This window comes from Ranitomeya imitator, chromosome 5 (assembly GCF_032444005.1).
Source record: "Ranitomeya imitator isolate aRanImi1 chromosome 5, aRanImi1.pri, whole genome shotgun sequence".
NCBI lineage: Eukaryota > Metazoa > Chordata > Amphibia > Anura > Dendrobatidae > Ranitomeya > Ranitomeya imitator.
In genome coordinates, this window is record NC_091286.1 from 680,333,665 (window position 1) to 680,355,383 (window position 21,719).

General features: G+C 43.5%; 1 protein-coding gene across 2 annotated transcripts in view; it reads left to right on the forward strand.

Annotated features, from left to right (window-relative positions):
- Positions 1–21,719, forward strand: part of PAQR8 (progestin and adipoQ receptor family member 8) — a 117,849-nt gene that overhangs the window by 52,975 nt on the left and 43,155 nt on the right. The window contains exon 1 of one of the 2 annotated variants that reach the window (XM_069728354.1): positions 17,849–17,956. The exons of the other annotated variant lie outside the window; for it this stretch is intronic. The gene's annotated coding sequence lies outside the window, so the exon portion shown is untranslated. Of the gene's footprint in view, positions 1–17,848; positions 17,957–21,719 lie in introns of those variants that run through there. 2 annotated transcript variants of the gene reach the window in all.

Genomic DNA, 21,719 nt, shown 5'->3' on the forward strand with positions numbered 1-21,719 from the left:
GATGTGTTAGGCTGCCGTCACACTATCAGTATTTGGTCAATATTTTACATCAGTATTTGTAAGCCAAAACCAGGAGTGGGTAATAAATACAGAAGTGGTGGATATGTGTCTATTATACTTTTCATTTATTTGTTCAAACTCCTGGTTAGGCTAGGTTCAGATTGGGTTAGTGCAATCCGTTTAGCGCTAGCGGATTGCGCTAACGCAATGTGTTGTAAAGGGGTCGCGTTAAACGTCCCCGCTCTCGCAGATCTCTGATCTGCGAGAGCGGGGAACGGACCGCGGGCGCGCCTTGGACGCTGCAAGCAGCGTCCGCGACGCACCACAAAACACCGGCACATCGCTAGCGCGTGCCGAAAATTGCACGCGCTAGTGATGCACGTCCCCATTGCTGTTAATGGGTGCGCTAACGTACGCGTTGCACGGCGTTAATTTCGCCGTGCAACGCTGTCCGTTAGCGCGGTCCCATTAACGCAATGGGAACCTAGCCTTATAGTCGGGGAGTTGTATTTACTGTTACACTGTATCTGGCTGTGATGTGTTACAGTCGGGGAGATGCATTTGGTGTTAAGGTACCTTCACACATAACGATATTGTTAACGATATCGTTGCTTTTTGTGACGTAGCAACGATATCGTTAATGAAATCGTTATGTGTGACAGCGACCAACGATCAGACCCCTGCTGGGAGATCGTTGGTCGCCGAATAAAGTCCAGAACTTTATTTCGTCGCTGGACTCCCTGCAGACATCGCTAGATCAGCGTGTGTGACACCGATCCAGCGATGTCTTCACTGGTAACCAGGGTAAACATCGGGTAACTAAGCGCAGGGCCGCGCTTAGTAACCCGATGTTTACCCTGGTTACCATCCTAAAAGTAAAAAAAAAAAAACAGTAGATACTTATTTCTTATTTTTAGTGACTCTATAGCGACAGGGTCTGTTCCGCAGGACTGGCGCATAGCAAATGTGGTGCCAATATTCAAAAAGGGCTCTAAAAGTGAACCTGGAAATTATAGGCCAGTAAGTCTAACCTCTATTGTTGGTAAAATATTTGAAGGGTTTCTGAGGGATGTTATTCTGGATTATCTCAATGAGAATAACTGTTTAACTCCATATCAGCATGGGTTTATGAGAAATCACTCCTGTCAAACCAATCTAATCAGTTTTTATGAAGAGGTAAGCTATAGGCTGGACCACGGTGAGTCATTGGACGTGGTATATCTCGATTTTTCCAAAGCGTTTGATACCGTGCCGCACAAGAGGTTGGTACACAAAATGAGAATGCTTGGTCTGGGGGAAAATGTGTGTAAATGGGTTAGTAACTGGCTTAGTGATAGAAAGCAGAGGGTGGTTATAAATGGTATAGTCTCTAACTGGGTCGCTGTGACCAGTGGGGTACCGCAGGGGTCAGTATTGGGACCTGTTCTCTTCAACATATTCATTAATGATCTGGTAGAAGGTTTACACAGTAAAATATCGATATTTGCAGATGATACAAAACTATGTAAAGCAGTTAATACAAGAGAAGATAGTATTCTGCTACAGATGGATCTGGATAAGTTGGAAACTTGGGCTGAAAGGTGGCAGATGAGGTTTAACAATGATAAATGTAAGGTTATACACATGGGAAGAGGGAATCAATATCACCATTACACACTGAACGGGAAACCACTGGGTAAATCTGACAGGGAGAAGGACTTGGGGATCCTAGTTAATGATAAACTTACCTGGAGCAGCCAGTGCCAGGCAGCAGCTGCCAAGGCAAACAGGATCATGGGGTGCATTAAAAGAGGTCTGGATACACATGATGAGAGCATTATACTGCCTCTGTACAAATCCCTAGTTAGACCGCACATGGAGTACTGTGTCCAGTTTTGGGCACCGGTGCTCAGGAAGGATATAATGGAACTAGAGAGAGTACAAAGGAGGGCAACAAAATTAATAAAGGGGATGGGAGAACTACAATACCCAGATAGATTAGCGAAATTAGGATTATTTAGTCTAGAAAAAAGACGACTGAGGGGCGATCTAATAACCATGTATAAGTATATAAGGGGACAATACAAATATCTCGCTGAGGATCTGTTTATACCAAGGAAGGTGACGGGCACAAGGGGGCATTCTTTGCGTGTGGAGGAGAGAAGGTTTTTCCACCAACATAGAAGAGGATTCTTTACTGTTAGGGCAGTGAGAATCTGGAATTGCTTGCCTGAGGAGGTGGTGATGGCGAACTCAGTCGAGGGGTTCAAGAGAGGCCTGGATGTCTTCCTGGAGCAGAACAATATTGTATCATACAATTATTAGGTTCTGTAGAAGGACGTAGATCTGGGTATTTATTATGATGGAATATAGGCTGAACTGGATGGACAAATGTCTTTTTTCGGCCTTACTAACTATGTTACTATGTTACTATGTTACTTACCTACCGCTGTCTGTCCCCGGCGATGTGCTTCTCTGCACTCCTCCTGTACTGGCTGTGAGCGTCGGTCAGCCGGAAAGCAGAGCGGTGACGTCACCGCTCTGCTTTCCGGCCGCTGTGCTCACAGTCAGCGCAGAGGAGTGCAGAGCACAGCGCTGGAGGACAGACGGCTGTAGGTAAGTATGTAGTGTTTGTTTTTTTTTACTTTTAGGATGGTAACCAGGGTAAACATCGGGTTACTAAGCGCGGCCCTGCGCTTAGTAACCCGATGTTTACCCTGGTTACCGGCATCGTTGGTCGCTGGAGAGCGGTCTGTGTGACAGCTCTCCAGCGACCAAACAGCGACGCGGCAGCGATCCGGATCGTTGTCGGTATCGCTGCAGCGTCGCTTAATGTGAAGGGGCCTTTACACTGTGTCTGGCTGTGATGTGTTATTGTCGGGGAGTTGTATTTAGTGTTACACTGTGTCCGGCAGTGATGTGTTGTAGTCGGGGAGTTGTATTTGGTGTTACTCTCTTTCTGGATGTGATGTGTTACAGTCGGGGAGATGTATTTGGTGTTACACTGTGTCTGACTGTGATGTGTTACAGTTGGGGAGTTGTATTTGGTGTTACACTGTGTCTGGCTGTGATGTGTTATTGTCGGGGAGTTGTATTTAGTGTTACACTGTGTCCGGCAGTGATGTGTTGTAGTCGGGGAGATGTATTTGGTGTTACCCTGTGTCTGGCTGTGATGTGTTACAGTCGGGGAGATGTATATGGTGTTACACTGTGTATGGCTGTGATGTGTTATAGTCAGGGAGTTGTATTTAGTGTTACACTGTGTCTGGCTGTGATGTGTTATAGTCGGGGAGTTGTATTTAGTGTTACACTGTGTCCGGCTGTGATGTGTTATAGTCGGGGAGTTGTATTTAGTGTTACACTGTGTCTGGCTGTGATGTGTTATAGTCGGGGAGTTGTATATGTTGTTACACTGTGTCCGGCTGTGATGTGTTATAGTCGGGGAGTTGTATATATTGTTACACTGTGTCCGGCTGTGATGTTTTACAGTCGGGGAGATGTATTTGGTGTTATGCTGTGTCTGGCTGTGATGTGTTACAGTCGGGGAGTTGTATATGGTGTTACACTGTGTCTGGCTGTAATGTGTTACGGTTGGGGAGTTGTATATGGTGTTACACTGTATCTGGCTGTGATGTGTTATAGTCGGGGAGTTGTATATGGTGTTACGCTGTATCTGGCTGTGATGTGTTACAGTCGGGGAGTTGTATTTGGTGTTACACTGTATCTGGCTGTGATGTGTTACAGTCGGGGAGTTGTATTTGGTGTTACACTGTATCTGGCTGTGATGTGTTACAGTCGGGGAGTTGTATATGTTGTTACATTGTATCTGGCTGTGATGTGTTACAGTCGGGGAGTTGTATATGGTGTTACACTGTATCTGGCTGTGATGTGTTACAGTCGGGGAGTTGTATTTGGTGTTGCACTGTATCTGGCTGTGATGTGTTACAGTTGAGGAGTTGTATTTGGTGTTACACTGTATCTGGCTGTGATGTGTTATAGTCGGGGAGATGTATATGGGTATATGGTGTTACATTGTATCTGGCTGTGATGTGTTGTATATGTTGTTACACTGTGTCTGGCTGTGATGTGTTATAGTCAGGGAGTTGTATTTGGTGTTACACTGTATCTGGCTGTGATGTGTTACAGTCGGGGAGTTGTATTTGGTGTTGCACTGTATATGGCAGTGATGTGTTACAGTTGGGGAGTTGTATATGGTGTTACACTGTGTCTGACTGTGATGTGTTATAGTCGGGGAGTTGTAGTTGGTGTTATACTGTATCTGGCTGTGATGTGTTATAGTCGGGGAGTTGTATATGTTGTTACATTGTATCTGGCTGTGATGTGTTACAGTCGGGGAGTTGTATTTGGTGTTGCACTGTATATGGCAGTGATGTGTTACAGTCAGGGAGTTGTATATGGTGTTACACTGTGTCTGACTGTGATGTGTTATAGTCGGGGAGTTGTAGTTGGTGTTACACTGTATCTGGCTGTGATGTGTTACAGTCGAGGAGTTGTATTCGGTGTTACACTGTATCTGGCTGTGATGTGTTACAGTCGGGGAGTTGTATATGTTGTTACATTGTATCTGGCTGTGATGTGTTACAGTCAGGGAGTTGTATATGGTGTTACACTGTATCTGGCTGTGATGTGTTACAGTCGGGGAGTTGTATTTGGTGTTGCACTGTATCTGGCTGTGATGTGTTACAGTTGAGGAGTTGTATTTGGTGTTACACTGTATCTGGCTGTGATGTGTTATAGTCGGGGAGATGTATATGGGTATATGGTGTTACATTGTATCTGGCTGTGATGTGTTGTATATGTTGTTACACTGTGTCTGGCTGTGATGTGTTATAGTCGGGGAGTTGTATTTGGTGTTACACTGTATCTGGCTGTGATGTGTTACAGTCGGGGAGTTGTATTTGGTGTTGCACTGTATATGGCAGTGATGTGTTACAGTCGGGGAGTTGTATATGGTGTTACACTGTGTCTGACTGTGATGTGTTATAGTCGGGGAGTTGTAGTTGGTGTTACACTGTATCTGGCTGTGATGTGTTATAGTCGGGGAGTTGCATATGGTGCTACACTAGTTCTGGCTGTAATGTGTTATAGTCCAGGAGTTGTATATGGTGTTACCCTGTATCAGGCTGTGATGTGTCACAGTCGGGGAGTAGTATATCGTGTTGTGTTACTCTATGCTAACTGTGATGTGTTATAATCAGGGAGTTGTATATGGTGTTACACTGTGTCTGACTGTGATGTATTACAGTGGGCGAGTTATATATGGTGTTACACTGTCTGGCTGTAATGTGTTACAGTCTGGGAGCTGTATATTATGCTACACTGTATCAGGCTGTGATATGTTACAGTTGGGGAGTGGTATATGGTGTTACACTGTGTCTGGCTGTGATGTGTTATAGTCAGGGAGTTGTCTATGGTGTTACACTGTATCTGGCTGTGACGTGTTACAGTAGTGGAGTTGTATATGGTGTTACTCTCTTTCTGGATGTGACATGTTACAGTCGGAGACTTGTATTTGGTGTTACACTGTATCGAGCTGTGATGTGTTATTGTAGAGGAGTTGTATATGGTGTTACTCTCTTTCTGGATGTGATGTGTTACAGTTAGGGAGTTGTATTTGGTGTTACACTGTGTCTGGCTGTGATGTGTTACCATAGGGGAATTGTATATGGTGTTACTCTCTTTCTGGATGTGATGTGTTACAGTTAGGGAGTTGTATTTGGTGTTACACTGTATCTGGCTGTGATGTTTTACCGCAGGGGAGTTGTACATGGTGTTACTCTCTTTCTGGATGTGATGTGTTACAGTCGGGGAGTTGTATATGGTGTTACACTGTGTCTGGCTGTGATGTGTTACAGTCGGGGAGTTGTATTTGGTGTTACTCTCTTTCTGGATGTGATGTGTTACAGTCGGTGAGTTGTATTTGGTGTTACACTGTGTCTGGCTGTGATGTGTTATAGTCGGGGAGTTGTATTTGGTGTTACAATGTGTCTGGCTGTAATGTGTTACAGTCGGGGAGTTGTATTTGGTGTTACACTGTATCTGGCTGTAATGTGTTATAGTCGGGGAGTTGTATATGGTGTTACACTGTATCTGGCTGTAATGTGTTACAGTCGGGGAATTGTATTTGGTGTTACACTGTATCTGGCAGTGATGTGTTATAGTCGGGGAGTTGTATATGGTGTTACTGTATCTGGCTGTAATGTGTTACAGTCGGTGAGTTGTATTTGGTGTTACACTGTGTCTGCCTGTGATGTGTTATAGTCGGGGAGTTGTATTTGGTGTTACAATGTGTCTGGCTGTAATGTGTTACAGTCGGGGAGTTGTATTTGGTGTTACACTGTATCTGGCTGTAATGTGTTATAGTCGGGGAGTTGTATATGGTGTTACACTGTATCTGGCTGTAATGTGTTACAGTCGGGGAATTGTATTTGGTGTTACACTGTATCTGGCAGTGATGTGTTATAGTCGGGGAGTTGTATATGGTGTTACTGTATCTGGCTGTAATGTGTTACAGTCGGGGAGTTGTATTTGGTGTTACACTGTGTCTGCCTGTGATGTGTTATAGTCAGGGAGTTGTATTTGGTTTTACACTGTGTCTGGCTGTGATGTGTTATATTCGGGGAGTTGTATTTGGTGTTACCAGGGCCGGCGTCAGCACCCGGCGCACCTGGGCAAATGCCGGGGCCCTGGGGAGAGGGGGGGGCCCACTCATGCTGTCATAGATACAGCTGGGAGAGCAGAGCAGGAGATAACATGCTCTCTCCGCCCACAAAGTCACTGCTGGCTGCGTTCTCTTAACCCCTATGTGCCAGCTCTGACACAAGCATCTTCTCACTCAGTCAGTGCAGCCAGGCAGGCACACATAGGGGTTAAGAGAAGGCAGCCAGTGTGACATTGTGGGTGGAGAGAGCACTTTTCCTGCTCTCCCCCCTGGGTGGCTGCATGCTGCTGAAGTTTATCAGGCAGATTCCGGAGCTCCTACCAGTGACTGAGTGAGTGTTATGGTATCCAGCAGAGCAGTGGTTGCAGATGGACTTGTGGCTCAGTCTGCTGCTGTCTGTCTCCGCTGCCTAAAAATGTGGGTGATGTCTGGAGGACAGCTGGTGGGGTGCAGCCTGCAACCTGCAGCCACCCAGCTCTCCCAGAATACATGCATGCTGCACCAAACCTGCACCAGTGGGGTAGGAAGAAGCTTAACCCTTTCCCATCTGTATGAAGGTTATTGCTGAACCTTTAAGATAACAATCCGACCCGCATAAATGGGGTTAACCAGATGCCAGGAGGAAGGGGAGCTGCTGCCATGGATAAAACTGAGCTGTGGGCTGTACTTTGGGGCCCCGTGGCCCCAGGCTGGTGACTGGAGGGACTCTGCCCAGTGCTGGCATGTGGGTGATTTCTGCTCCGGAGTCTCAGCTTCTCTCCTCCACATCACACTGTGCAGTCACAGCAACATTGGTTGTGTCTGTCCAGGTCCCAGCAGCTGCCACTGCTCCCACCAAGGACATGGCATCACTTAACCCTTCCCCTGCAGCCACCGGCAACAAATCCACATTATTCCTTGATTAAATCAGGTTCCAACCCAGTAGAGGAACAGACATTTCCTGCTGCCATTAGGATCCGGGACGGGGTGACATTGGCTGCCCTGCTACTCTGTAGTGGGGGGTGACAAGTGTAACATGGGGTAACGATGAAGGAGAAATGCACAGGATAATAGTGAGCGCGATAGAGGGCAGTGTATGGTATGGAGCAGTCAGGGGGTGGGCTGCAGGATCCCCCCATACTGTACATGACTGCTCGGGACAGGGAGGCGTTTAATGAGCTTCTAATGACGAGGCACTAATTGGGTCATTAGGGTTTGTGGAAAGGATTCAGCATCAGGTCCCTCATTAATGCCCGAGCCACCTGTTACTTTGTAGCACAGATCTGTTGGGGCCGCAAAACCAAACAACGTTGTTTATGTAGAAAAGTCTTTGTTTCATAGAAAAACTCAAAACAGAAAAGATTTTCTGATACAACAACGCCCTGCTCACGACACTGCACAGCACCTCTCCCCCTGTATATATACACTGCACAGCACCTCTCCCCCTGTATATATACACTGCACAGTACCTTTCCTCCTGTATATATACAGTGGGGCAAAAAAGTATTTAGTCAGTCAGCAATAGTGCAAGTTCCACCACTTAAAAAGATGAGAGGCATCTGTAATTTACATCATAGGTACACTTCAACTATGGGAGACAAACTGAGAAAAAAAATCCAGAAAATCACATTGTCTGTTTTTTTATAATTTTATTTGCATATTATGGTGGAAAATAAGTATTTGGTCAGAAACAAACAATCAAGATTTCTGGCTCTCACAGACCTGTAACTTCTTCTTTAAGAGTCTCCTCTTTCCTCCACATATTACCTGTAGTAATGACACCTGTTTAAACTTGTTATCAGTATAAAAAGACACCTGTGCACACCCTCAAACAGTCTGACTCCAAACTCCACTATGGTGAAGACCAAAGAGCTGTCAAAGGACACCAGAAACAAAATTGTAGCCCTGCACCAGGCTGGGAAGACTGAATCTGCAATAGCCAACCAGCTTGGAGTGAAGAAATCAACAGTGGGAGCAATAATTAGAAAATGGAAGACATACAAGACCACTGATAATCTCCCTCGATCTGGGGCTCCACGCAAAATCCCACCCCGTGGGGTCAGAATGATCACAAGAACGGTGAGCAAAAATCCCAGAACCACGTGGGGGGACCTAGTGAATGAACTGCAGAGAGCTGGGACCAATGTAACAAGGCCTACCATAAGTAACACACTATGCCACCATGGACTCAGATCCTGCAGTGCCAGACGTGCCCCACTGCTTAAGCCAGTACATGTCCGGGCCCGTCTGAAGTTTGCTAGAGAGCATTTGGATGATCCAGAGGAGTTTTGGGAGAATGTCCTATGGTCTGATGAAACCAAACTGGAACTGTTTGGTAGAAACACAACTTGTCGTGTTTGGAGGAAAAAGAATACTGAGTTGCATCCATCAAACACCATACCTACTGTAAAGCATGGTGGTGGAAACATCATGCATTGGGGCTGTTTCTCTGCAAAGGGGCCAGGACGACTGATCCGGGTACATGAAAGAATGAATGGGGCCATGTATTGTGAGATTTTGAGTGCAAACCTCCTTCCATCAGCAAGGGCATTGAAGATGAAACGTGGCTGGGTCTTTCAACATGACAATGATCCAAAGCACACCGCCAGGGCAACGAAGGAGTGGCTTCGTAAGAAGCATTTCAAGGTCCTGGAGTGGCCTAGCCAGTCTCCAGATCTCAACCCTATAGAAAACCTTTGGAGAGAGTTGAAAGTCCGTGTTGCCAAGCGAAAAGCCAAAAGCATCACTGCTCTAGAGGAGATCTGCATGGAGGAATGGGCCAACATACCAACAATAGTGTGTGGCAACCTTGTGAAGACTTACAGAAAACGTTTGACCTCTGTCATTGCCAACAAAGGATATATTACAAAGTATTGAGATGAAATTTTGTTTCTGACCAAATACTTATTTTCCACCATAATATGCAAATAAAATGATAAAAAAACAGACAATGTGATTTTCTGGATTTTTTTTTCTCAGTTTGTTTCCCATACTTGAGGTCTACCTATGATGTAAATTACAGACGCCTCTCATCTTTTTAAGTGGTGGAACTTGCACTATTGCTGACTGACTAAATACTTTTTTGCCCCACTGTACACTGCACAGCACCTTTCCTCCTGTATATATACACTGCACAGTACCACTCCTCCTGTCCTGTATATATACACTGCAGAATTTACAATAGCTGTCACTCATGTAAGAAGTGAAATCTGGCATTGTACTATACACTTCTCTGCCGTATCTGTGCAACATAAATCGGGGTTTGTGTTAAAGGGGGGGGCCCACTGAGACTCTTTCGCCCGGGGCTCTCGAAAACCTGGAGCCGGCCCTGGGTGTTACACTGTGTCTGGCTGTGATGTGTTATATTCGGGGAGTTGTATTTGGTGTTACACTGTATCTGGCTGTGATGTGTTACAGTCGGGGAGTTGTATTTGGTGTTACACTGTGTCTGGCTGTGATGTGTTACAGTCGGGGAGTTGTATTTGGTGTTACACTGTGTCTGGCTGTGATGTGTTATATTCGGGGAGTTGTATTTGGTGTTACACTGTATCTGGCTGTGATGTGTTACAGTCGGGGAGTTGTATTTGGTGTTACACTGTGTCTGGCTGTGATGTGTTATTGTCGGGGAGTTGTATATGTTGTTACACTGTGTCTGGCTGTAATGTGTTACGGTTGGGGAGTTGTATTTGGTGTTACACTGTATCTGGCTGTGATGTGTTACAGTCGGGGAGTTGTATATGTTGTTACACTGTGTCTGGCTGTAATGTGTTACGGTTGGGGAGTTGTATTTGGTGTTACACTGTATCTGGCTGTGATGTGTTATATTCGGGGAGTTGTATTTGGTGTTACACTGTGTCTGGCTGTGATGTGTTATTGTCGGGGAGTTGTATTTGGTGTTACACTGTGTCTGGCTGTGATGTGTTATATTCGGGGAGTTGTATTTGGTGTTACACTGTATCTGGCTGTGATGTGTTACAGTCGGGGAGTTGTATTTGGTGTTACACTGTGTCTGGCTGTGATGTGTTATTGTCGGGGAGTTGTATTTGGTGTTACACTGTATCTGGCTGTGATGTGTTATAGTTGGGGAGTTGTATTTGGTGTTACACTGCATCTGGCTGTGATGTGTTATAGTTGGGGAGTTGTATTTGGTGTTACACTGTATCTGGCTGTGATGTGTTATAGTTGGGGAGTTGTATTTGGTGTTACACTGTGTCTGGCTGTGATGTGTTATATTCGGGGAGTTGTATTTGGTGTTACACTGTGTCTGGCTGTGATGTGTTATATTCGGGGAGTTGTATTTGGTGTTACACTGCATCTGGCTGTGATGTGTTATAGTCGGGGAGTTGTATATGTTGTTACACTGTGTCTGGCTGTGATGTGTTAAATATGAAATGGAAGATGGATGGCACTCCTAGTTTTTGCTAAGTGCTCAAATAGGGATCCACCCCTTTTAAGAAAATACTAAGAGCTTGGCACTCCCTTAGAAATGTAGCGAGTATATTTATTCAATTAGCAATTCAAAACCATCCACGTGATATTTTTGTCTTAGAGAGGCCAACCCTTCGTCAGATACTATAATCCATACAAAGCAATGCAAAAAAAGAAACAAATTATTTGTCAGAAATTACAAATATGAAACAGCACCATATAATACTTTTTCAGATAATAAACATGGTGGATAAATTTAACAACATCAATTTCCTCCTTGTAGAAACAACTGCATATATTTCCAGGTAAGCCTATACAGCAATACGTCGCAAATAGTAATTATATAGCAAGAATAACACTGTTCAGAAAATTATAAGACTGTTAGGAAAATGGTCCGACTGTAAGTAATATATTGCTATATTTATGTTAAATGTCTCATGTTATCCACTAGTATACTCTAATGTGGAAATGTGGGGGGGGGGGAGAATGTTTAAGGATATCTCAGAAAAAGTCTGAAAAAAATACTTTTTTTTTTGTGACACAACACAGTCAGAATACAGAAAGTTGTGTATGGTGTTACACTGTAACTCGCTGTGATGTGTTACAGTCGGGGAGTTGTGTATGGCGTGTCACGACTCTGTCATTAGGGGTTTTCGGGGCCAAGGGCTCCTTCTCTGTCCCTAAGGCTAGGGGCGACCTAACTCGCCCTATTCCCTGGATTCCTTATGATGGTGAAGTTGCCGGGGCCACGTACCTTACCTTAGCTCCTGATTCCACCTTCAGTCTGCACCCTTCCCCCACCCAGGGAAGAGGGGAATAGTAGTGTACCATAATACACCAACCAGACTAACAAGGTAATACAAACAGGGATAAAGGAAAATACCAATCATACAAATATACTCACATAAACAACAGAGGTAAACACATAGTGGAGTAGAGGATAGGGTAAAACCAAAGTAGGAGAAGAATTATCACACACTCAAAACCTAGCAACAGTCACAGATAAATCCACCAAACAGCTTTCTCCCAATGTAACCAACAACCTCCAGCCAGGCAGCATAAGCTAACTCTGACAATGAGTGCTAGCCAGGACCCAGTTTATATAGGAGATGTGAGTGGTTAACAGAGCACAGCTGAGAGCCTTAGCTCCAGGAGCTCTCAACAGAGCAGATTAACCCCTCCACTGCCCAAAAATGCTTACACTATTTAATAACAATGTGAAGTGCTTCTAATCAGTGCAGGAGTAGGAGAAATCAGATGCTGCGGCCTTCTAGCTCCTCTCTATTGCGGTAACCCAGTGACGTGGTGTTTCACTGTATCATGCTGTGATATGTTACAGTCAGGGAGTTATATATGATCTTACACTGTTTCGCTGTGCTGTTTTACGGTCGGGGAGTTGCATATGGTGCTTCACTCTATTAGGCTGTGATGTGTTGTAGTTGGGGAGTTATATATGGTATTACACTGTGATCTGTCACAGTGGGGAGTAGTATATCGTGTTGTGTTACTCTAAGTCTAGATGTCATGTGTTTCAGTTGGGGAGTTGCATATGGTGCTACACTAGTTCTGGCTGTAATGTGTTATAGTCCAGGAGTTGTATATGGTGTTACCCTGTATCAGGCTGTGATGTGTCACAGTCGGGGAGTAGTATATCGTGTTGTGTTACTCTATGCTAACTGTGATGTGTTATAATCAGGGAGTTGTATATGGTGTTACACTGTGTCTGGCTGTGATGTGTTACAGTTGGGGAGTTGTATATGGTGTTACACTGTGTCTGACTGTGATGTATTACAGTGGGCGAGTTATATATGGTGTTACACTGTCTGGCTGTAATGTGTTACAGTCTGGGAGCTGTATATTATGCTACACTGTATCAGGCTGTGATATGTTACAGTTGGGGAGTGGTATATGGTGTTACACTGTGTCTGGCTGTGATGTGTTATAGTCAGGGAGTTGTCTATGGTGTTACACTGTATCTGGCTGTGACGTGTTACAGTAGTGGAGTTGTATATGGTGTTACTCTCTTTCTGGATGTGACATGTTACAGTCGGAGACTTGTATTTGGTGTTACACTGTATCGAGCTGTGATGTGTTATTGTAGAGGAGTTGTATATGGTGTTACTCTCTTTCTGGATGTGATGTGTTACAGTTAGGGAGTTGTATTTGGTGTTACACTGTATCTGGCTGTGATGTTTTACCGCAGGGGAGTTGTACATGGTGTTACTCTCTTTCTGGCTGTGATGTGTTACAGTCGGGGAGTTGTATTTGGTGTTACTCTCTTTCTGGATGTGATGTGTTACAGTCGGTGAGTTGTATTTGGTGTTACACTGTGTCTGGCTGTGATGTGTTGCACTCATGGAGTTGTATATGGTGTTACACTGTGTCTGGCTGTGATGTGTTACAGTCGGGGAGTTGTATTTGGTGTTACACTGTCTCTGGCTGTGATGTGTTGCACTCAGGGAGTTGTATATGGTGTTACACTGTGTCTGGCTGTGATGTGTTACAGTCGGGGAGTTGTATTTGGTGTTACACTGTGTCTGGCTGTGATGTGTTACAGTCGGGGAGTTGTATTTGGTGTTACACTGTGTCTGGCTGTGATGTGTTACAGTCGGGGAGTTGTATTTGGTGTTACACTGTCTCTGGCTGTGATGTGTTACAGTCGGGGAGTTGTATTTGGTGTTACACTGTGTCTGGCTGTGATGTGTTACAGTCGGGGAGTTGTATTTGGTGTTACACTGTCTCTGGCTGTGATGTGTTGCACTCAGGGAGTTGCACAAAAACAAGAAAAAGCAGAGGCCATACAAAAAGGGGATCACCAAACAGCATGGATTTGTACAAAAAAAAACAACACAGCTTTATTAAGGTGCAAATACAGGACAGATCATTTTAAAAACATCTAAAAACACTTAGAACAATGCCTATAATATGGCAAGTGCCTGTACACAAGGTGAAAGGGGGAAAACAGGAACACATACAGATATATATCTCAGTGACCTATATGGCCAGCATATTAATAAAGTGCAGAAAACATGATAACACAAATAAGGCCTAAATAGCTAATAGAGCTGTGCATGAAAAAATATACTGTGGTACAGGAAATGTGCTAAAATATGCAACATATGACAGTACTAAACATGGGATCCTGAGATCACTAGTAAGGCCCCATAGATAGATGGCACGTAACGCAGTACACATAAATAAACAACACTATCTGAGTATATAAACTGCTAACCAAATGTGCTGAAGGCATACAGAGTGCCGACATGGGATCCTGAACTCAGTGGTAAGGCCCTATAGATATATCTATATATCTGATGAAGCCACTGCTGTGGCGACACTCGTAGGGTATTCGCTTTCTCTTTGTGCCTGTAGGTGTTATCTTAGGGCTTTTTGCCCGAAGGTGTTATGGTTTTTTTTTTGCTTATAATGCATATTTAGGTACATGGTTTACTGATAGTACTATACTGCTACTGGCTTATTTTTAGGTGTGCATTACTGAGTACCATGGGACATAGGGCCTCTATGCTTGTTCTACTTTATACACCTTTTATGCATAGTTGGATTCATTCTCCTGTTACCAGTGTGTTCGTACTGCATTATGTGCCATATATCTATAGGGCCTTACCACTGAGTTCAGGATCCCATGTCGGCACTCTGTATGCCTTCAGCACATTTGGTTAGCAGTTTATATACTCAGATAGTGTTGTTTATTTATGTGTACTGCGTTACGTGCCATCTATCTGTGGGGCCTTACTAGTGATCTCAGGATCCCATGTTTAGTACTGTCATATGTTGCATATTTTAGCACATTTCCTGTACCACAGTATATTTTTTCATGTGCAGCTCTATTAGCTATTTAGGCCTTATTTGTGTTATCATGTTTTCTGCACTTTATTAATATGCTGGCCATATAGGTCACTGAGATATATATCTGTATGTGTTCCTGTTTTCCCCCTTTCACCTTGTGTACAGGCACTTGCCATATAATAGGCATTGTTCTAAGTGTTTTTAGATGTTTTTAAAATGATCTGTCCTGTATTTGCACCTTAATAAAGCTGTGTTGTTGTTTTTTGTACAAAGCAATGCTGTTTGGTGATCCCCTTTTTGTATGGCCTCTGCTTTTTCTTGTTTTTGTGCAGATTTGTTTTCTGAGGTCAGGGTTGGATCCCAATTGTTCATGTTCTGTGGTGCCCCCACAAAGTAATTAGCACTCAGGGAGTTGTATATAGTATTACACTGTGTCTGGCTGTGATGTGTTACAGTCGGGGAGTTGTATATGGTGTTACACTGTGTCTGGCTGTGTTGTGTTACAGTCGGGGAGTTGTATTTGGTGTTACACTGTCTCTGGCTGTGATGTGTTACAGTCGGGGAGTTGTATTTGGTGTTACACTGTATCTGGCTGTGTTGTGTTACAGTCGGGGAGTTGTATTTGGTGTTACACTGTCTCTGGCTGTGATATGTTACAGTCGGGGAGTTGTATATGGTGTTATACTGTGTCTGGCTGTGATGTGTTACAGTCGGGGAGTTGTATATGGTGTTACAGTGTCTGGCTGTGATGTGTTACAGTCGAGGAGTTGTATTTGGTGTTACACTGTGTCTGGCTGTGTTGTGTTACAGTCGGGGAGTTGTATTTGGTGTTACACTGTGTCTGGCTGTGATGTGTTACAGTCGGGGAGTTGTATATGGTGTTACAGTGTCTGGCTGTGATGTGTTACAGTCGAGGAGTTGTATTTGGTGTTACACTGTGTCTGGCTGTGTTGTGTTACAGTCGGGGAGTTGTATTTGGTGTTACACTGTGTCTGGCTGTGTTGTGTTACAGTCGGGGAGTTGTATTTGGTGTTACACTGTATCTGGCTGTGTTGTGTTACAGTCGGGGAGTTGTATTTGGTGTTACACTGTCTCTGGCTGTGATATGTTACAGTCGGGGAGTTGTATATGGTGTTACACTGTATCTGGCTGTGTTGTGTTACAGTCGGGGAGTTGTATTTGGTGTTACACTGTCTCTGGCTGTGATATGTTACAGTCGGGGAGTTGTATATGGTGTTACACTGTATCTGGCTGTGTTGTGTTACAGTCGGGGAGTTGTATATGGTGTTACACTGTATCTGGCTGTGTTGTGTTACAGTCAGGGAGTTGTATTTGGTGTTACACTGTCTCTGGCTGTGATGTGTTACAGTCGGGGAGTTGTATTTGGTGTTACACTGTCTCTGGCTGTGATGTGTTACACTCAGGGAGTTGTATTTGGTGTTACACTGTATCAGGATGTGATGTGTTACAGTCGGGGAGTTGTATTTGGTGTTACACTGTGTCTGGATGTGATGTGTTACAGTCGGGGAGTTGTATTTGGTGTTACACTGTGTCTGGATGTGATGTGTTACAGTCGGGGAGTTGTATTTGGTGTTACACTGTGTCTGTATATGATGTGTTACAGTCGGGGAGTTGTATATGGTGTTACACTGTGTCTGGATGTGATGTGTTACACTCAGGGAGTTGTATATGGTGTTACACTGTGTCTGGCTGTGATGTGTTACGGTCGGGGAGTTGTATTTGGTATTACACTGTCTCTGGCTGTGATGTGTTACAGTCAGGGAGTTGTACATGGTGTTACACTGTCTCTGGCTGTGATGTGTTACAGTCGGGGAGTTGTACATGGTGTTACACTGTCTCTGGCTGTGATGTGTTACACTCAGGGAGTTGTATTTGGTGTTACACTGTATCAGGATGTGATGTGTACAGTCAGGGAGTTGTATTTGGTGTTACACTGTATCTGGCTGTGATGTGTTATAGTCGGGGAGTTGTATATGGTGTTACACTGTATCAGGATGTGATGTGTTACAGTCGGGGAGTTGTATTTGGTGTTACACTGTCTCTGGCTGTGATGTGTTATAGTCGGGGAGTTGTATTTGGTGTTACTCTCTTTCTGGATGTGATGTGTTATAGTCGGGGAGTTGTATATGCTGTTACACTGTATCAGGATGTGATGTGTTACACTCAGGGAGTTGTATATGCTGTTACACTGTATCAGGATGTGATGTGTTACACTCAGGGAGTTGTATATGCTGTTACACTGTATCAGGATGTGATGTGTACAGTCAGGGAGTTGTATATGGTGTTACACTGTATCAGGATGTGATGTGTTACACTCAGGGAGTTTTATTTGGTGTTACACTGTATCAGGATGTGATGTGTTACACTCAGGGAGCTGTATTTGGTGTTACACTGTATCAGGATGTGATGTGTTACACTCAGGGAGTTGTATTTGGTGTTACACTGTATCAGGATGTGATGTGTTACAGTCAGGGAGTTGTATTTGGTGTTACACTGTGTCTGGCTGTGATGTGTTACACTCAGGGAATTGTATTTGGTGTTACACTGTATCAGGATGTGATGTGTTACAGTCGGGGAGTTGTATTTGGTGTTACACTGTGTCTGGCTGTGATGTGTTACACTCAGGGAGTTGTATTTGGTGTTACACTCTGTCTGGCTGTGATGTGTTACAGTCGGGGAGTTGTATATGCTGTTACACTGTATCAGGATGTGATGTGTTACACTCAGGGAGTTGTATATGCTGTTACACTGTATCAGGATGTGATGTGTTACACTCAGGGAGTTGTATTTGGTGTTACACTCTGTCTGGCTGTGATGTGTTACAGTCGGGGAGATGTATATGGTGTTACACTGTATCAGGATGTGATGTGTTACACTCAGGGAGTTGGTGTTACTCTCTTTCTGGATCTGATGTGATCCTCCTCCTGCCTCTTTGTGTCTCACTCCTTATAAACACACCCTGTTTGTCTTCTGTTTCTGGCTGAACACCCAGCCTCGCTGCTTTGCCCAAACTGACAGCCCCAGGAGGCTCAGCCCGGAGTCTGGCGGTACTACAGGAAGGTACTGTACCCATCTCTCACTGTGGCGATGCCATTGTGAACCCTGGCATCTTACTGTCATTCTCATGCACACTTCAGTTTCATCTAAACAAGGCAGCATCTACTCCAAGACACTTGTTGTCTTCATCTCACTCGCTCCAGTATTGTATGTTTCCTGCAGCGTATGTACACTGCTGCTGCTGCAGAACATCTTTACTTATTGTTGTAATACTCGTATGTCATTTTAAGATGTTCTGGGGCAGCTGTGGTCCAGAAATTACAATGTGACTTTAAACAATGTTTTTTTTTAATTACATTTTCTCCATTGCTTTGCTGTTTTGGGGAAATTTCAATCAAAACTAAAAGTTTCGTTTTTACAAAAAACTGTATAGCTAGTCTCTATTCAGATATTGGGGTCCTTGTTGGCTGTGATTTTAGGAGGTCTTTTGTCCACTTTACCTGATGCCAGAGAATGGGGAAACTTGTCAATGTTCTTCTTTATTCCTCCACAGTCCTAAACACATTGCTGAACAGGTAATTAATTATATGGGTGAAATGGGGGACGGCTGCGGACCCCATTTCGGCACCCCTTCTGAGATGAGATGGATGGCTTATACTCAATTAATGACAACTAAATTCTCTTCTTAGAGGAACATTGAATCTAAATTCTGTATTGGCTTTGATATCTTGCAAGCTATTGTTCCCTGTTATCATCCATTTTAGTCTGCTGTAGAGGCTGACTGTAGTGTTTTTCAATGGCAGGAGTCCCTGCCCCCATGATCATTACTCTATCTTACAGCTTTCCAGAACTGAGAGCCTCCAGAGACATTTATACACAGAGAGCCGGGAGTTAGTATCAGATCATCTTATAATATAAGGTTTATATGGTGTCAGCAAGAAGATAGAAATTCTTTATAATTAACCCATCGCAGGTCTGTCTAGTATCTGGGAATCCACTGGTTGCATTATATTGCTAGAGTGCTATGAAGAGGGAAGGATGCGGACATTTCCGTCAAGTTCTTAAAGGGGAAGTCACTGAATATCCAACACAGCTACATAATCATACCTTCCAACATTGGAATCTCATTATGACATATGTTCAACTCACAGATCACTGAATCTCTAAAAAAAAAAAAAAGGGGGGGGGGGGGGGGTTGCAGGATATTTTTTTACAGTTTGAGGACATTTCTGTGCATAATTCCGAAATGCTTAAAATATCATTTAGTTTAGGCTTCAAGATGTCACTCAGCTTTTCCCAGCTCTATACCTGTCTTGTTACTAAGTGTCGCTGAATAATGGACATCCCTCTACATAATGGAGCACATATTCCATTTAGGAGCATGGGAAAGCTGGGGCCTGCAATGGTCACTATGCTAGTTAACGCACAACCTCCCCAGGAACAAATCTAATTAATATATTTTGGGGAGGCAATATGATTTCCTAGTAGAGGTTGGTTAAAAAAATTTGGAAAACAATTTTAGCAATTTGACAGCAGAGGTTGAGTTGCTTCATACAGATATAATCACATTTGTATTTCCATTAATAGAATATATAATACTATGTATGTATCATACAATATCATACAGATTGTATATGCTCAGATGTAACCAACATATGAAGTTGAGTCACTGTCTACATACATTACATTACTGATCGTGAGTTACATCCTGTATTATACCCCAGAGCTGCACTCACTATTCTGCTGGTGCAGTCACTGTGTACATACATTACATTACTGATCCTGAGTTACCTCCTGTATTATACTCCAGAGCTGCACTCACTATACTGCTGGTGCAGTCACTGTGTACATACATTACATTACTAATCCTGAGTTACATCCTGTATTATACCCCAGAGCTGCACTCACTATTCTGCTGGTGCAGTCACTGTGTACATACATTACATTACTGATCGTGAGTTACATCCTGTATTATACCCCAGAGCTGCACTCACTATTCTGCTGGTGCAGTCACTGTGTACATACATTACATTACTGACCCTGAGTTACATCCTGTATTATACCCCAGAGCTGCACTCACTATTCTGCTGGTGCAGTCACTGTGTACATACATTACATTACTAATCCTGAGTTACATCCTGTATTATACCCCAGAGCTGCACTCACTATTCTGCTGGTGCAGTCACTGTGTACATACATTACATTACTGACCCGGAGTTACATCCTGTATTATACTCCAGAGCTGCACTCACTATTCTGCTGGTGCAGTCACTGTGTACATACATTACATTACTGATCCTGAGTTACATCCTGTATTATACCCCAGAGCTGCACTCACTATTCTGCTGGTGCAGTCACTGTGTACATACATTACATTACTGATCGTGAGTTACATCCTGTATTATACCCCAGAGCTGCACTCACTATTCTGCTGGTGCAGTCACTGTGTACATACATTACATTACTGATCCTGAGTTACATCCTGTATTATACCCCAGAGCTGCACTCACTATTCTGCTGGTGCAATCACTGTGTACATACATTACATTACTGATCCTGAGTTACATCCTGTATTATACTCCAGAGCTGCACTCACTATTCTGCTGGTGCAGTCACTGTGTACATACATTACATTACTGATCCTGAGTTACATCCTGTATTATACTCCAGAGCTGCACTCACTATTCTGCTGGTGCAGTCACTGTGTACATACATTACATTACTGATCCTGAGTTACATCCTGTATTATACTCCAGAGCTGCACTCACTATTCTGCTGGTGCAGTCACTGTGTACATACATTACATTACTGATCCTGAGTTACATCCTGTATTATACTCCAGAGCTGCACTCACTATTCTGCTGGTGCAGTCACTGTGCACATACATTGCATTACTGATCCTGAGTTACATCCTGTATTATACTCCAGAGCTGCACTCACTATTCTTCTGGTGCAGTCACTGTGTACATACATTACTGATCCTGAGTTACATCCTGTATTATACTCCAGAGCTGCACTCACTATTCTGCTGGTGCAGTCACTGTGTACATACATTACATTACTGATTCGGAGTTACATCCTGTATTATCCTCCAGAGCTGCACTCACTATTCTGCTGGTGCAGTCACTGTGTACATACATTACATTACTGATCCTGAGTTACATCCTGTATTATACTCCAGAGCTGCACTCACTATTCTGCTGGTGCAGTCACTGTGTACATACATTACTGATCCTGAGTTACATCCTGTATTATACTCCAGAGCTGCACTCACTATTCTGCTGGTGCAGTCACTGTGTACATACATTACATTACTGATTCTGAGTTACATCCTGTATTATACCCCAGAGCTGCACTCACTATTCTGCTGGTGCAGTCACTGTGTACATACATTATATTACTGATCCTGAGTTACCTCCTGTATTATACTCCAGAGCTGCACTCACTATTCTGAACTCTTCCTGAGTTAAAACATTAGTTTTGTTATTTCTAAATGATTATGAACTTGTTTTCTTTGTATTATTTGAGGTCTGAAAGCAATGGTTTTTTTTTTAATTTTGACCATTTTTCTTTATCAGAAAAAAAATACAACATTTATTGCTTGGAACTTCGGAGATATGTTGTCATAAGTTTATAGAATAAAAGAACAATTTACATTTTACTCAAAAATATACCTATAAAGAGAAAAATCAGACAAACCGAACATTTTGCAATGGTCTCTTAATTTTGACCAGAGCTGTACATCTTTCTGAATTTTAGTTACTTTGCCGAAATGTTTGTTGAGTTTCGGGCCGAGCTGAAGAATGAGATTTCCCAGAACAAGCAA